The sequence below is a fragment of the Pseudophryne corroboree genome, chromosome 7 (assembly GCF_028390025.1).
Source record: "Pseudophryne corroboree isolate aPseCor3 chromosome 7, aPseCor3.hap2, whole genome shotgun sequence".
NCBI lineage: Eukaryota > Metazoa > Chordata > Amphibia > Anura > Myobatrachidae > Pseudophryne > Pseudophryne corroboree.
Window position 1 is genome coordinate 401,321,620 of NC_086450.1, and position 17,454 is coordinate 401,339,073.

General features: G+C 43.2%; 1 long non-coding RNA gene across 2 annotated transcripts in view; it reads right to left on the minus strand.

Annotated features, from left to right (window-relative positions):
• Nucleotides 1–5,944: 5,944 nt before the first annotated feature.
• Nucleotides 5,945–17,454, minus strand: part of LOC134943784 (uncharacterized) — a 50,457-nt gene continuing 38,947 nt past the window's right edge. Inside the window, exons 1-3 of one of the 2 annotated variants that reach the window (XR_010181751.1) lie at nucleotides 7,577–7,591; nucleotides 6,779–7,008; nucleotides 5,945–6,197 (exon numbers count right to left, since the gene is read on the minus strand). This is a non-coding gene — a long non-coding RNA (uncharacterized LOC134943784). Of the gene's footprint in view, nucleotides 6,198–6,778; nucleotides 7,009–7,576; nucleotides 7,592–17,454 lie in introns of those variants that run through there. The other variant, XR_010181750.1, reaches the window with a different exon arrangement.

The following is a 17,454-nucleotide window of genomic DNA, read 5'->3' on the forward strand; positions in this document are numbered from 1 at the left end:
TCAGGCCATATCGGACTAGTGGATGGGAGCCTTAACACTGTATGCTCTCTGCAGGAGCTATCCTCAGCGATAGAAGGATTTCCATGTTTAGGACCCAGGAGTCCTTCTGCACGTGTCGAGTGATGCATGCGCTGCAGGGGGTGTTAGGAGGGATCCAATAGGATCCCTCTCAGGGGAAATCACGGAAAGAAGCCCATAGGTTTCTACTTGGCAATGCTATCTTTAGCAGTCTCCAAGATGCTGGGCTGTGAATAGATGCTGTATGCATGAGTGCTTTAGCGTGTCTGGCTGTCCTGGTTTAGACTTGATTGCAGGACAGACTGCAGAACCCCATTGCACAGACATGGTGTGCGGTGGTTAGAGTTATACACTACATATTCTTCCCTTGGCCCCAATATTGTTTCTGTGTGCAAAAAATGCTATGTCTTCTAGTCACAGCTTATCCAGGTGGTATTGTTGGGCAACTACAAGGGGGAGAGAGGTGAAATGCGAAACAGAGATTGGGGGAAACATTGGAGCTGGGGAAGAAAGTTATGAGCTTGCACCATATCAATATCTGGGGTTTATTTTATTTTTTTGCCATAAAGTTAAAAAGAGTGGTTGCCATTAGTTCAGGGTTATTTTGGTAAAAAAAGCCTAAAAGCCTTTTACAGTCAGAAATTGGGACACTAATGGTCGAAGTAAAAAGTGGAGGTGTGCGGTTCAGTTTATTAGAAATCTGAACTCACTTGAATTTAAGGGATCCAAGTTGAACAGAGTCCCAGCACGGATTTCTTTAGGGGAGTCCCAACTTGGAGCTTCCCTTGGTTCAGGACTCCGATTTAAAATCAGAATCTTGGGTTTTGGATTGCTTGTACAGTAAGTCCCTCCCTTGTAATTTCAGGTGCCATTCACACAGGAGAGTGTGATCAAAATTGACTCTAAATGAGTGAAAATTGATGTTACTAATACTGTAGGAATAAAAATCTAAATTACATGATTTTAGATATTTTTATTAATTTTCAAGAAATCCAAAATCAATTCCCAACCAAAACACTTCAGGGTGGTTTAGCCAAAACCGAAAAATAAAACTCTGAGGGTACACATCTCTAGTACCAAGCATATACTTACCTACTGCAACAGTCCGTGGTGAAGCTTTCTCACAACTCACCTACACCCCGGATCCCTTTCGTGGTCCTCACCAATATAAGTGCTTACGTTCATCACCGGATATTGGGGGTCATTCAGATCTGAACGCTGCTCTGAATTTTCACACAGCGGGCGATCAGATCCGAACTGCGCATGCATATGCACCGCAATGCGCAGGCACATCAGACAGCTACAACGGGCATTAGCGCCCAGTGACGGGACGGTGTGAAGGATCCATTCGCATGGGCGTTCGTAAGGTGATTGACAGGAAGACGCCGTTTGTGGGTGGCAACTGAGCGTTTTCAGTCAGTGTCCGGAAAAACGCCGGCGTGCTCAAGCGTTTTGAGGAAGGGTGTCTGACGTCAGCTCCGGCCGCGATCAGCAGGATTCAATCGCACTGGAAGAGTAAAGGGGGGTACTGACGGGGGAGATGTGTGCTGAGCGATCTTAACACAGACCGCTCAGCACACATCTCTCCCGCCGCTCAGCACAGCGCGATGTGCTGAGCGAGGGGACGGACTGACGGGGGGCCGCTCACTTCACACAGCGGTGAAGTGAGCGACCTGCTAGATTGAGCCTGCATGCAGGCTCAATGTAGCACCGGCGCCCTGCGCATCGCTATCGCTTGGGGGCATACACACGGCAGATCCATGCTTAAAATCTAAGCAATCTAGTCAGATTGCTTAGATTTTAAACGCGGATCTCTCCGTGTGTACCCTCCTTAAGTCCTGGGCTGCGCAGAGACTGCACAAACTGATTTTGAGCAGCTCTGCTACACATGCGATCGCACACTTACTTGTACAGCGAAAAAATACTCCCTCTGTAGGCAGAGACTAGCTGATCGCAGGACAGCAAAATTAGCAGCCCAGCGATCAGATCTGCATTAGGCCCATTGCCATTGCCCATTATCAATAAACCAAAATTAATTATCATCTTTCTTGGTAAATAAGATGAATAGAATATTGGTTACATACTTTACTGTTTGTAGGTGACAGATACAGTTTAAAATGGAAATATGAAATTCTGTTCTAGTTTAAATATTTTGTTTAATGACATGCTTTTGCATTGTTCTTATTATTACGTTCATGATTATTTAATGGCTGTTGGTATATTATCTTTTATTTATCAACATTCTTCCCAGTGATGCGCCTAGCTGCTTTTTCTGTCTCGTAGCTACAAGGACTGTTCTTTGTACTCAGTCTGTCTACCTGTACCTCCCACTGTTCTGGTATTATAATGATGTGGTGTTTTCCATGCATAAGGGGCATTCGCTCTCCCTCCATCATTAATATACACAGCTATTCTTATTTTTTCATTCACATATCTCATTCTGATGTTCTCACGCCACAAAGAGGCATTGTATCTCACATCTGTTCCTTCCTGTGAATTAGGCTGGCAATGAGCACCAGTCTGATCCAGCAATAAATTCAAAATAAAAAATTGCATGCACAAAAGAGGCTGTTGAGTTAATGTTGGTTGGAATGCAATTCCCACAAGTGCAATACTTTAGTGTAGCGTACACTGCTGTTTCCGTAACAAAGACTGCTCCTTTGGGTGTAATGTTTGATGAGGCCATACATACAGTAGGTTTCTCGAGTGTCTCAGTTTTCCCAGTATATTCCTGTTTTATTTTTACTTGAATTTGGGATCCTGATGCAGCCAGGATAACAAATGGAATACATGTGTTTGGTTGCTGTATAGTTTCAGATACTGCAAAATGGGTTGGGGCTGGGAGACTGGTGCTCAGGATTCCGGCGGCCAGTATACCGACCCTGGGATCCCAGCAGCAGAATGCCGGCAGTGGTGGGCAACAAAGCCCCTTGCGGGCTCCCTGCGCTCGCCACAGGTTCTATTCCCACTCTGTGGGTGTCGTGGACACCCACGAGTGGGAATAGACTCTGTGGGTCGGCATTCTGTCTGCCGGCATTTTGATTGCTCAGGATGCCAGCGTCAGCATGGTGGCCGTCGGGATCCCGAGTGGTGGTCACGTGACCACATCCCCCCAAAATAAAGCATGAGATGGTTTTTATGAGAAAAATGTTAAATAATGAGTTTAGTAGGATATGCTACAAATTGTAGTAGTCCAGTGATGCACTCCTATGTCATAGGGACCTACTGTATATATCAAACCCCCTTTACCTAGAAATGTATTAAAAAAGAGCATAGTGCAGGATATATCAGAGGAGATGTGGTAAAGATGCTGACGCCGAAATCCCAAAGGCAAGCTTCCTGACCGTAAATATAGCAGACGGTTTAGGGTTAGGGGCCGGGGGTTGGGAGCTTAGGTTTAGGCGCCAAATGGAGGGTTAGGCTTAGGCTGCAGGGGGGGGGGGTTGATGTTAGGGTTAGGCTGCGGGAAGGAGGGGGTTAAGGTTAGGCACCACCGGGGGAGGATAGGTTTGGGCACTAAAGGAAGAGGGTTAGGGTATGGCTGCAGGAAAGGGCGTTTAGAGTTAAGGGGGTAGGGAAGAGGGGCTAACATGTTTACCTCGCCCCTGTCAGGATTTTAAAGATCAGGATGCTGGCATCGGTATTGTGATCGCCGGCATCCCATCTGCAGGTCCACCATACTAACCCCATTGGAGGTATCTCCTGAATCAGGCTAATGGGTTACATTGCAGTCCCCATTATTCTTAATGGGGACTGATCTGGCTCTATACTGTATATCAAGAAGACTTTTCAGAGCTTGGCCCTGCCGGCTGTTTTGTCCCTATGGAGTCATTTAATCCTTCTGTCCACTACAGTGGCCGTTTGCTGAAATGAGTGCTATGGATGCACCCTGCTATGGGTACGCATGTGCTCTGCCAGCTAACTGTATATACAGTAGCTATCTGTTCACCGCTGAGCACTTCACTGGTACAAACTCTTATCAGCACTTTTTGCTAAATATCAAAGAAAAATCACTCCTTATTGCCGCAGGAATAATAACCTGCACCTGATCATTTATTTATTTTTTATAACTAGTACCTGTAGCAAACATTACTGTGAATATATTTACGCTGTACAAAGCCAGCCTTAGAATAACCCTCCCCAACACACTGCTGGGTTGGGTTAATACAGCTTTGCTCCCATTTCACATTCTCTCATCTCTGTAACCCTCAACCATCTCCCCTGTCTCCATCTCTAATCTCTTTCCCCATCACCCTCTTCCCTATCCCTCATATCTGCACCCGGGGCTGTCTCTTTGTATGGACTTAATGAGCAGTTGCCCAAGGGCTCTGTGATCCTGAAGGCCCATTAGCTTGTACTGCAGCCGTGGCCAGTAACAGCCGCCACCCCACGGGATACACACAGGCATGCGCTTTGTACCCATGTTGAGATCAGCATGGATGATCTTCGGCTATTAAACCTTCAAGTGATTTGATGGTGTATAAATGACGGTGTATATATGATAGTGTATACCTATGTAGTACTCACTGTAGATAAATGATCATTCATTTGATAGACTTTCAAGCTGCAGTAAGCACAGGTTAGGTTGACTGTGTTATGGGTACCCACGCGTACCCATGCATTAGAGCCCTTAAGGTTTTTGGTCACCATAGCAGAGATCAGGTATGACCAATAAAACCTGTGTGTGTATCAAACCCCTAAACTAACCCTAATACCCTAACCCCTAACTCTAACACCTTAACCCTAAAGGGCAGACTGGATGGGCCATATGGTTCGGCTGTCAAATTCTATGTAATAGAGGGTACAGTAGTGTTACATAGTTGCAGGGAATAGTAGTGTGACATATTAATGGAAATAAAAGTTAACAGTAGTGACATAGGAGTAGAAAATAGATGGAACAGTAGTGTGACATAGAGCATAAGGAATAGAGAGAACAGCAGTGTGACATGGTAGCAGAGAATAAAGGGAACAACAGTGACAAAGGAATAGAGGGAACAGTAGTGTGACACTGTAATGGGGAATAGAGGCAGGGGCTGGCTGGCAACTTTCAGCCTGGGGGGCAGATTCAAGCAAGTGGCCCAGCTTTTCACAGGGAATGCAGTGGGAAAATGGCCCTGGAACACTTAAATTGCACTGGCCCGGGGGGCAGATGGCACCCCCCTTTCCCCCCTGCCCAGCCAGCCCCTGAATAGAGGTAACATCAGGGACACAGTAGCAGGGAATAAAGGGAACAGCAGGGACACAGTAGAAGGGAATAGAGGGAACAGCAGATACATACAGTAGCGTGGAACAGGGAGAACAGCAGTGAGGTAGCTGAGAATAGAGGAAGCAGCAGTGTGACACAGTAATAGAGAATAGAATGTAGAGTGACTGCAAAGGACAATTTTTTTATTTCTTTCCGTGAATGGTTGGATAGGAGCCCCAGTGCATTGCTTTACCCAGGGCCTACAGTGCTGTTAAGACGCCCCTAGCTGCACCACTTAATTTTTTCCACTTGCTTAGATTGCTATTACTGTATATTGTTTCCAAGATTATATTTTCATAACACACGTTCTTATCTGTTTCTTATTCAATTGTTATTATTTTTTTTTGTTTGACCACCTTTTATGGATCCCTCAATTGATCACAAATGTACAGTACTTACCTAATAAACCAATGTGTCTACCAACCTTCTATTACATTTGTTCCTTTTCATACCCAAAGGTATTTCTTTTTGCCCTGATATCCATGTATGTTTGAAGGCAGCCAGTGAGAGCTGTGAGTAATTATCACTAAACCCCTCCTGCCCAAGACAGACTTTTAGCAGGATATAGATTAGGCAAATGTCAGGTAATCTGTATCTAATACTTTGCCACCCAGGAGAATCACGCTAAATAATAACACTTTAATAAACACTGTAAAACATAAATGAACAGAGGCGACCATGTTGCTCAGTAGGTTACTTTTTTCTTTTTTTGCTATGCTTTTTTATTTTTTTTATATTTTTTGATGCTGAACAAGACAGGAGTCTGGTAAGATTACACATAAGCGTATGCCGAAGAGGAAGCCTTCATTGTCCTACTGTGTCATGTACATTCATAGATTGGGGTATTTTGTTGCAGAAGAGTCAGTGAGCAGGGAGAAGTCGCAGGACCGCGTCCATCATTCTACGTGATGACGGCGTCTGCGTCTGTAGCCTGCTACAATGTAAAATGAGAGTTTATAATAGATTACTTGTTTTATGCTAGCTCACATATGAAGAAATGAATGGTTCCTAAAGTCTTTAGTGCTTCTTATGTAGCCTAGACAAGGGGGAGGGGGATTTATCAAGCAGCCATGTCGCCACATCGCAGGTTCTCTATATTTACGCGGATTTGTTAAAGGCAAAACCACCAGAAAATAGCTACAATAGCCTTGTTTTCTATCCTGACATACTCCAAGGGTTATACAGTATTTACTAAGCAGTTATGGGCACACGATTTAAAACAACAATATTATTGGTTTAGAATGTATTATTATTTTACCATTTTAATTCTACTTACTCATAATGTATTTCCAAATTGCCATCCCAATTTTGGTTATATTATACTGTAAGATCTCATTTAACAAAACGCAGGAAAAAAACACTGGGAAAAGATCAGTGGTTGTGACAGGTGACAGAATAAGCTATTTTGCCTGTCATCATTATAAGTATCCCCCCAAGGACTATAAATGTATTTCTACCCCTTCCATATTTAGCCTACAATAGCAGTACAGTAACCTGGATTATATGAGGATTTACCTCTTCTGTGGCTTTTTGGTTTCGGTGCCCTTCTGCGTCTTTGTCTTCTGTGAACGTGGCTATGTCTGTGGACATGTCTTCTCTTGGCATGTCTTCTGCCGGTAGGAACTGTTCTTAGCTGAGCCATGGTTGTTGTTAGCTCTGGTCAAGGTCAGACTGATGAATGGGCTCTGGGCTCCCTGCTTTATACCCTGCTGCAGTTAGAACACCGCTGTGGCATTGTGATGTCACTGCCACAGGTAATGTATGAGAGAATGAAGACTTGTCAGGACTTGGGGTTTTAGGCACTTACAGTAGTATATGGTCATCTTTGACTGTTATGTCATATAATAATAATAATAATAATAATAATAATTGTATTTATATAGTGCTCTTTCTCCAACAGGACTCAAAGTGCTTTAACTAGTAACAGTTTGTGATTGTTTTTTCCAGTCATGGGGGTGTGGCCTTTTTTTCTTGTGAAATGGGTGTGGTCCACTTATTGAGTCATGGGTTTAAATTTACTAAGGTGGTTTTTTTTTTAGAACTGGTAATGTTGCTCATAGCAACCAATCAGATTCTACTTAACATTTATCTAGCTGCTTATAGAAGATAATAGAATCTGATTGGTTGCTATGAGCAACATCACCAGTTCTAAAAAAAAACCTCCCGCCTTAGTAAATTTACCCCATGGAGTGTGGCCTCTTCACCTGGTCACACAGGTATACATGGCATTTAGCAGGGATGAGTGTATAATATGATTCTCATGCAATAACAGAAAATGACTTAATAATTAGGTGTTATCCATCATAAACGCACCTGAAACATGGCATCACTTTCTGTGCTTGTGTCAATAAGCATATTCCTCATCAGGATGAATGGCTCATGGACTAATAACAGTCTGAGGCATATGAACATTTTTTTAAATGAATGAATTCATGATTGGGGGCAAATTAATGTGTTCACTACGTTATGCCGGCGGTCGGGCTCCCGGCGACCAGCATACCGGCGCCGGGAGCCCGACCGCCGGCTTACCGACAGTGTGGCGAGCACAAATGAGCCCCTTGCGGGCTCGCTGCGCTCGCCACGCTACGGGCATGGTGGCGCGCTACGCACGCCATGCTATTTTATTCTCTCTCCAGGGGGGTTGTGGACCCCCACGAGGGAGAATAAGTGTCGGTATGCCGGCTGTCGGGATCCCGGAGCCGGGATCCCGTCAGTCGGCATACTGAAGACCACCCAAATTAATACTATAGAATAAAAATTATATTTTAATTATGCAGACAATATCAGTACTATTACAATTCAATATTATTTATAGATTAATATAGATTAATATAGATTAGATTAATATAGATTAGATTAATTAAAAGGAGCCAATATTTCATTTTATGTTAATTGTTACAAACTTATTTAATTAATGATGGAGCCACCAATTGCACATTTGTGGCACTACAAGTACCAGCATGTATGTGCCTCCCTCATTAATTAATTAGACTAATCCCAATTAACATAAAACTAATATTGTCCGTTTACTTCATTTCTAAATAATATTGACCCCTTAATATAGGTCAAATATTATGTTATCATTGTAATAGAAATATCATTTTTTATTTATTATTAATTTGCCTACAGTAACAAATTCATTAAATGATTGATGTTTTATCAGGTACTAAGGGTCCTGTTACTAAGCCTTGCAGAGATACATAGGGGTATATTTACTAAGCTCCCGATTTTGACTGAGATGCTGTTTTTTCTTCAAAGTGTCATCTCGCGAATTTACTAAACTCAAATCACGGCAGTGATGAGGGCATTCGTATTTTTATTACGGGTGTGTAGTAAAAATACGAATGAATACACCATCGGTCAAACGCGGCTGTTTACATATAGAACTCGGTTATTTACTAAGCATTCGTATTTGAAATCTCTACCGTGAAAATGGAATTGCGGCCGCAAAAAGTTACTAATCGTACAAAAAGCCTAAAAAATAGTAGACCTGCTTTTGAGAAGCGTGTTTACATGTGTTGTCAATTCTACATTAGTCACACCTGACTTTTTGGACCTTTAAAAGGGGCCCCAACACATTTTTCACCACTCTCAATCTGAAATGGCTGCTACTGTGTGTTTTACTGCTGTCTTGTTTGCTGGCGGATACCTGACACTGCTCCATGAGGCTACAATAAACCAAGGCCAGGAAAATCAACAGGGTAAGCAGGTTGTACATGTTCCGTGTAGGCTGGCCATGGCTTGTTTTTTTAGTGGGCGTTTAAACGATAACAAATTTGCTGATGACCATGTTATACAGATGCTCAGACTAAATGTAAATAATATTTTCCCTCTGTATGACTTTGTCAAACTGAACCTAGACCCTGAGACAGCACGCTCTCGCTCTGTCTCAGGCCTGCACAAACTCCTGCCTGTGTTGCACTTTATGGCTACTGGCAGCTTCCAGCCTGTGACTGGCGATGTAATTAGTAACTCACAGGCCACCTTTTAAAAATATTTAATTCAGGTGAGTTAAAACATACATACACGTCTATGTCTAAGTGGTGCTTCTGTCATGTAATAGAACACAGTATTGTATTGATTACAGGTCATGACACTCACCTTTCATTTTTGAATGGCCACTCAGGTTTTGGATGTCCTGGATGGCTACATACATAGGCGTGCGCACGGGGGGTGCCTGGTGCGCACAGGCACCCCCTAATGTCGGGCACCCCCCACACGCCAGCAGCACGGTGATCAGTGTTCATTCCTCTACCCATCTGCTGCTGCACCCGCTGCCCGGTCATGTGAGTGACAGTGTACAGTAATAGTTTCTTGGCCGGCCGCCGCATTGGGTGCCCTGTCTGACATAGATTCATGCTGCTGGCTCCGCCCCACGTTGATGTCATGCCGCCTCGCGTCCTCCATCCCTGCCCGCCACCTGCGCTCTCTACTCTCAGTCTTCCCTCCGCCTGGACTCTATCCCTGTGTGCCGGCCTATCTATACACCGGACCAACCCCACAGCTACTTGCCACTTGGGGTTTTGTTAACGTAAGATGCTTGCGGGGATTCCATAGACCTATTTGCTGGGCTGTTGTGAAGTGTCACTCTGCTGGCTGCAGGCAGTAACACGCTACTGCCATGATTCATTATTTGTAGTGTGGTAAATGGGCTAATCAGTCTTCAGAATGTCTCCAATACAGTCTTACATTCTATAGGGCTTTTCAGCTGATGAGAACAATGATATATATATATATATATATGTATGTATATATATATGTGTATATATATATATATATGTATATATATGTGTATATATATATATATATATATATATATATGTATATATATATATATATGTATATGTGTGTATATATATAGATATATAGATATATATAGTGGAAGCAGCACTCCCAATAGCAGGTAGCTTTACCAGTGCCTTCCTTAAGACTCCACAGCAAGAGGTCTCATATAAATCTCTGTATAGGCGGCACTCGTACGTATCATAATCAGCATATCATTACACCATGATATCGTAATAGCTTATCATAATCAGCTCCATAATCACAACAAACAACCCCTGTTGTGATTATGGAACTGATTATGATTCGCAATTACTATAGCTGAATGCATGTATGTTTTGCTATTTTAGATTTTTGATACTTTCCACTTGCCGTAGATTTACAATGTTTGTTGTACTTTGTTTTTATTGGTAGTCATGGCACCGGACACTGGGTGACTACGTCATTGGTGGGCGTCTTCACACCAGAGCCGGCAGCAGTGGCGTTTGCACGTGGTGTTTAGATTCCTTATAAGGTACGTTTATTATACTTATTTAAATCCTGATGATGAGGTGCAAATAAACTTGGAAACGTTGATGGCATATTCGCAGCTTCTGTGAGAATTGTTTTCAAGTGCCGCCTATGTATATTGTTTAAAATATGTTAAATTTGTATTTTTTAAATTACTTTAGATATATATTATTAATAATGTGTTGTTATTATTAAATAATAATGGTGAGCACTACTGGGGACATTATGTGTATCTGTCACTGCTGGGCGCATTACATGTATCTGTCACTGCTGGGGGCATTACGTGTATCTGTCACTGCTGGGGGCATTACGTGCATCTGTCACTGCTGGGGGCATTACGTGCATCTGTCACTGCTGGGGGCATTACGTGTACCTGGCACTGTTGGGGGTATTATATGTATTTGGCTCTACTGGGGGCATTACGTGTATTTGGCACTATACTGGGGCATTACGTGTATCTGTCACTGCTGGGGGCATTACGTGTATCTGTCACTGCTGGGGGCATTATGTGTATCTGTCACTGCTGGGGGCATTACGTGTATCTGGCACTGCTGGGGGCTTTACGTGTATCTGTCACTGCTGGGGGCATTACGTGTATCTGTCACTGCTAAGGGCATTATGTGTATCTGGCACTGCTGCGGGTATTATATGTATTTGGCTCTACTGGGGGCATTATGTGTATCTGCCACTGCTGGGGACATTACGTGTATCTGCCACTGTGGCATAATGTGAATTTAGCTCATACTGTGTGGCATAATGTGAATTTCGGCTCATACCATGTGGCGTAATGTGAAGTTGGCTCATACTGTGTGGCATAATGTGAAGTTGGCTCATACTGTGTGGCATAATGTTTATTTGGCTCATACTGTGTGGCATAAAGTGAATTTCGGTTCATACCATGTGGCGTAATGTGAAGTTGGCTCATACCGTGTGGCATAATGTGAAATTGGCTCATACTGTGTGGCATAATGTGAAATTGACTCATACTGTGTGGCGTAATGTGAATTTCGGCTCATACTGTGTGGCGTAATGTGAATTTAGGCTCATACTGTGTGGCGTAATGTGAATTTCAGCTCATACTGTGTAGCGTAATGTGAATTTCGGCTCATACTGTGTGGCATAATGTGAATTTCAGCTCATGCTGTAGTGTAATGTGGATTTCGCCTCATACTGTGTGGTGTAATGTGAATAAGGGGCACTACTGTCAGTAGCTGGTGAGCATGGGAACATGTGTGACAAATGCTGGTGCGCTGCAGAGGAGGAAGCTGATGGCATAGAAAGATGGCACATGTGTAAATTTTAAACTTTAGTCGTGTTATATTAAAATTGAAATGTTCATCCCCCTAAACCTCCCGTACTTTCCAGAGTGGCCCACTCAAAATCAGGGTGTAGTTGCTGGGGGTGGGGTGGTGGTGCAAGAGGTGGGTTGTCTGGTGGTGAGGTGTGTGTGTGGGGGGGGGGCGAATGCACATGCACCTAGGCTTATCCCTCTCTAGCTCCGCCACGGGGTCAGGAATAGGATGGGGAAGTGCTAGCAGCGATAGGGTGTAGCGGCAGCTAGGAGTCAGGGTTATGCCATAGTGGGCAGTCAGTAGCGGCCGGTAGTAGCACCATTATGTTACATGTAATTTCTCCTGGGTGTATTATATAGACACGGCCCTCCAGTAGTGCACCCCCTAATAAAATTAGCTGCGCACGCCTATGGCTACATAGATGCCTCTCTCTGCTTCCCTACCCAGGAGTCGCAGTGGCATGCAGTCAGGGTAGCTTTATCTGATCCTGCGGCCATAGACAATGTGCTGGGTGACATAGATTACACACGTTTAGCTGAGGACACCTAGGGGCAGGCAATATATTTCTAACAATCCACATCTGGCCCAAGACACTAATGTGCATGTGGTTTGTGGAGCTATTTAAACAATACACAAATTGCGTGTTAACAATTTATTAATTTTAACACACAAATTGTTGTGACAAATCAAAAAGAAAAAACATTGGAATGGTCAACATATTCTGACCAGCCATTATTATTTGTGTTTTTTTGTGTGCTGGGTGCTGATGATTGTGCTGGCTCGTTGGTGCGGGTTCGACTTGAGCGTCGGACTGGGGAATGAACTGGGGTGTGGCTTGGTGTCGTTGTCCCAGAACTAGATGTGGCATGGTGTGATGCCAACACACTAAGGCTTTGACTTAGGATGTTTAAGCTTGCTGTGAGCTGAGTATTAGCAGTGTTGTTAGCTATCATGCGTGATAGGCTGTCGTTGATCATTTGGTTGTGTTGCATGATCTGGATTAGTGTTTGTTGCTGCCGCTGCTGTTCATCCAAGATGCGTTGTAGGTTTGTTTGCATTTGGCTGTTGTCTGCCCTCATCTGCTCTATGGAGTTAGCGATTCTGTCCACCTGCACTATAAGTCTGCCTGAGTTGCGACTCAGTCTAGGCAAATGATGGGGCAGACTTGACAGGTATTGGCTTTGGGTGGTGAGGCACGCGTAGTGTTGCGCCTGTTGTGATGACCAATGGCTACAAAATTCAGGGCCCATTTGTGTGTCAACTTGTGTTGTGCTCAATTGGGGGCTGTGGGATGTTTGTGGTGGTTGGGGTATGTCCTGCGACGTGGTTGGCTGAGTAGAATCGATGGGCTGCAGGTGGAGTGTGAAGGTCTTCTGGTCACGTTTCTGCTGGGCATCCTCGGTGCTGATGGCTGGGTCTGTATGGGGTTGAAGACAGACACTATTTAGTAAATATGTAGCATTGGTCTTACTATAGCTTTACGTCAACATGTATTACTTCTTAATATTAATGTTGTAATTGCTAAATAGATTGTGGCATAAACTTAACTATGTTGCTCACCTTTTTTTATAAATATGTGGCTTCTAACGTTCACTACTCAGTTGTTTTATTTTGGGGGGGAATAGTTGGACTCTGAGCCATAATTACTGCTTAAACACGAAGAACTCTAACAAATACAAAGTACTATATTTACATATTGGGTATGAAGCTTCCTTTGGAACAACACACACAATACAATAAATGTGTTGACCAGTACACTCATAAAGTGTTCAAGGCAGTCAGTGGTCTGGCAAAAACGTTAACAAATATAGTGGCCTAAAATGTACACATTAACAATGGCTGAAATAGTATTACGGGGCACTATGTTTAGAACTGGTGATGTTTGCCATGCAAAACAATTGGATGAGACTTAACATTTATGTTGATTTTTTACTACAAAAATAATGTTACTAAAATGTGTTGATATGGCCAATCAGACAATTATCCATCTAAAAATACCTTAACACCATCTGCTTGTTGTTGTTGATTATTGCAAGGATGACTGGTCATTAGTGTATTTTTATTTTCTATGTACTAACAGTGGGGCAGATGTATAAACCTGGAGAAGGCATAAGGAAGTGAAAAAGCAGTGATATGTGCAAGGTGATAAAGGCACAAGGCAAACATATCCAATATGTACATTAATAGTTGTGTTTATTTTGTACTGCTGCCTTTATCACCTTGCACATATCAGTGTTTTTTCACTTCCTTATGCCTTCTCCAGGTTAATAAATCTACACCACTGTTTGTTTACTTATTTACACGTAATTGTTATTTTTACTCACCAGACAACTGAGGGGATTGTGGTTCCTCACTTTGGGGGCTGGCCAAAAGAGCTAGTGGTGGCACCGCCGACACTGCGGAGATGCGCCGTTGGGGTGGTGGTGCTGGAGCTGGAGCCGGAGCCTCAAGACGGTATCTCTTGGGTGGCCTCGTTGGCACAGTAACCGAGCCCTGTGATGGGCGCATTAGTGTAGGTGGATTTGCCGAAGAAGAACCTATGTGATAACATAATCATTAATCTTTTGTGTTGCTATGTGTTTGCAGAATATGTGTTTACAGCTAAATCTTACCGGCATTGCCACCATCTGCATCTCTTGGCAGTGTTGGCTGTGGCCTGGCTGTGCTGCTTCTCTGGCGTACTGTAGAAATATCAAGAATGTCATTATGAACATACTATTTTGGTGATATGTTTATGCAAATTCCTTATTGTGATGTTAACATATGTGGTACCTGATGAGAATTAAACTAAACGATGCTTATGCTTTTCTGCCTGACTTCATTGGGTGTTTATTCTTTAAATTAGCAAAAATGACGCTAAAAAACCATACACAAAGGCATATAAATTTAAAAAAAAATAAAACACTAGACAAAAATATCTGCAAAAAATTGGAAACATCAAAACCAAATATGCATTAAAAAACACATCGAGCACACAAAGGACAACCCAGAACAACACACAATAAACATAAATGCTATGAAATGTATTTACAAAAAAACTTAGATAAAAAAAAACAGTAAAATACACCTACAAACATTTACTTTTGACATAAAACACCAGAAAAACTCCAAGGCAACCAGAAAAAAAAAAAACATAATTGAGAATAACAGTAGTACATCAGGCCTGGCCAACCTGTGGCTCTCCAGATGTAGTGAAACTACACATCCCAGCATGCCCTGCCACAGTTTTAGCATTCCCTAATAGCAAAACTGTGTCAAGGCATGATGGGACTTGTAGTTTTACAACAGCTGGAGAGCCACAGGTTGACCAGGCCTGCACTACATCACCAACACATTAGAAGAATGAACAAACTGACAACCACAATTAGCTATAATACATTTCAGACAACTAAGGACAAAGCACACATGTTTAAATTGTTAAAAAAAAACACAACAAACTCACCATCCTGCCTTGGCCGATCCGAATCCCGGACATGAGTGGCACCAACCACTTCTGGCGGAATGAGTGTACGCACAGGCTCCTCCCAATCACGGTAAGATGCACGGAAGGGGTGTCCACCCCCGGTTTGGCGGGCTACTTTAGCCTCCTTGGCCATCTTTGCCTTGACACGGCGCTTTATGTCGTAGAAACGCTTACGACACGTGCCCTCGGTCCGCCTCACCACACCCTCACTATTCACAGCCGCCACGACCTTCCCCCACAGAACAGTCTTCCTGCGTGACGACACCTTTGCAACATCATGGCCAAACAACTGCCGATGATGCCTCATCAGCTCCCGCACCAAAGCCATATTTTCTGCGTAGGTAAATTTGACATTGCGGCCAGTCTTTGTAGTGGTGCGTGGCTGCGGAGCCACAACACCATCACTAGCACTGGAGGCCGCAGCAACAACCTGCCCCTCATCCTCACTAACCTCCTCCACCTCACTAACCTCCTCCCTCTCACTCACCTCCTCCCTCTCATTCACCTCCTCCCTATCACCTCCTCCACCTCACTCACCTCTGACTGGGACATAATCAGGACAAACAACAAATAACACTGAGAAAAAAAACAGTAAACACACTCCTCCACTACCACTACACACCACACACCAAACACACACACACTCACTCACTCACTCACTCACTCACAAACAATGACAATAGACGTGAACTAAAAAACAATGACAAAAAACTAGACAGACTTTTAAATAACTACACAACAAGTATGACAAGTCTACTTACACACACAGTACAACACTCAACAATCACAAAGAACCTCCTCAAAACCGCCAAAAACTCCAAACTACTCACCAACTCCTAACACACCTTCCTCTCACCTCTCCACTAGCTAAACCCACAAGGTTCGGACGGTTTGGGGCGTTTTTATAGTAATGTGCACAGACACTCCTCCATCACGAATCAAACCAATCATGGACGAGTGACAAAAACGAAACTTAGAAAAAAAACGCGTCCGGGAACGGATAAACACTGCCATAACAGAAATGTGACGCAGACGTAAAAAAACATCAAAACACGGCCGCAAAACCACTAAATCGGACGCATTCTAGCTTACAAAACCACGAATGACATCGACATCGTAAAACACGAAAAATACAAATACGACAGCTTAGTAAATGAGGCGTAAAATTTTCAAAAATTTGCAAATTCACACATTCGATGTCATTCGTGATGAATCTCTCTCCAAATCAGTACAAATATGAATTTTAGTAAATATACCCCATAGAATTTGTCTGCAGATAAGAACCACGTGGCCCCACCTACCCCTTTTTTTCAACCATATTGTTACCTAATTTCTTCCTTATTTCTTTATATGGATATCCTTATATCTATCCCATACATATTTAAATTGCTCTACTGTCTTATCCTCTACCACCTCTGCCGGAAGGCCATTCCACTAATCCACTACCCTTTTTCTGTGAAGTGATTTTTCCTCAAATTTCCCCTGAACCTACCTCCGTACAGTATCAGTGCATGTCCTTGTGGGGTGTGGTTCATTAGGTCAACATGAGTTAGGTCGACATACATTGGATCAACCATGTTTGGTCGACATGCTTTATGTCGACATGTTCACTACGTTGACATGGGAAAAGGTCGACATGAGTTTTTTAAACTTTTTTGGGTGTAGTTTTCTTCAAAAAGTGACGAGGAACCCCAATTAAGCACCGTGACCCCTTGCATGGCTCGCTCCGCTCGCCATGCTTCAGGAACAGTGCCTCGATTCGCTCGGCACAGGTTACCATTCCCAATTGTAGTCCACGTGAATTGTTAAGTATGAAAAAGGTCAAAAAATGAAAAAAATTGTGAAAAACTCATGTCGACCTTTTACATGTCGACCTAGTACATGACTACCTAATGACCATGTCGACTTAGTGATCATGTCGGGCTAATGCATGTCGACCAAATGTGGTTGACCCAATGTATGTTGACCTAACTCATGTCGACCTTTTGGCCTCCATCTGTCCTTGTGTTCTAATACTTCTCTTCCTTTGAACAATGTCTCCCTCCTCGACTATGACTTAAAACCCTTGATATATTTGAAAGTTTCTATCATGCCCCCTCTTTCCCTTCTCTGCTCCAAGTTATGGACCTTATTCAGGTTTGTTA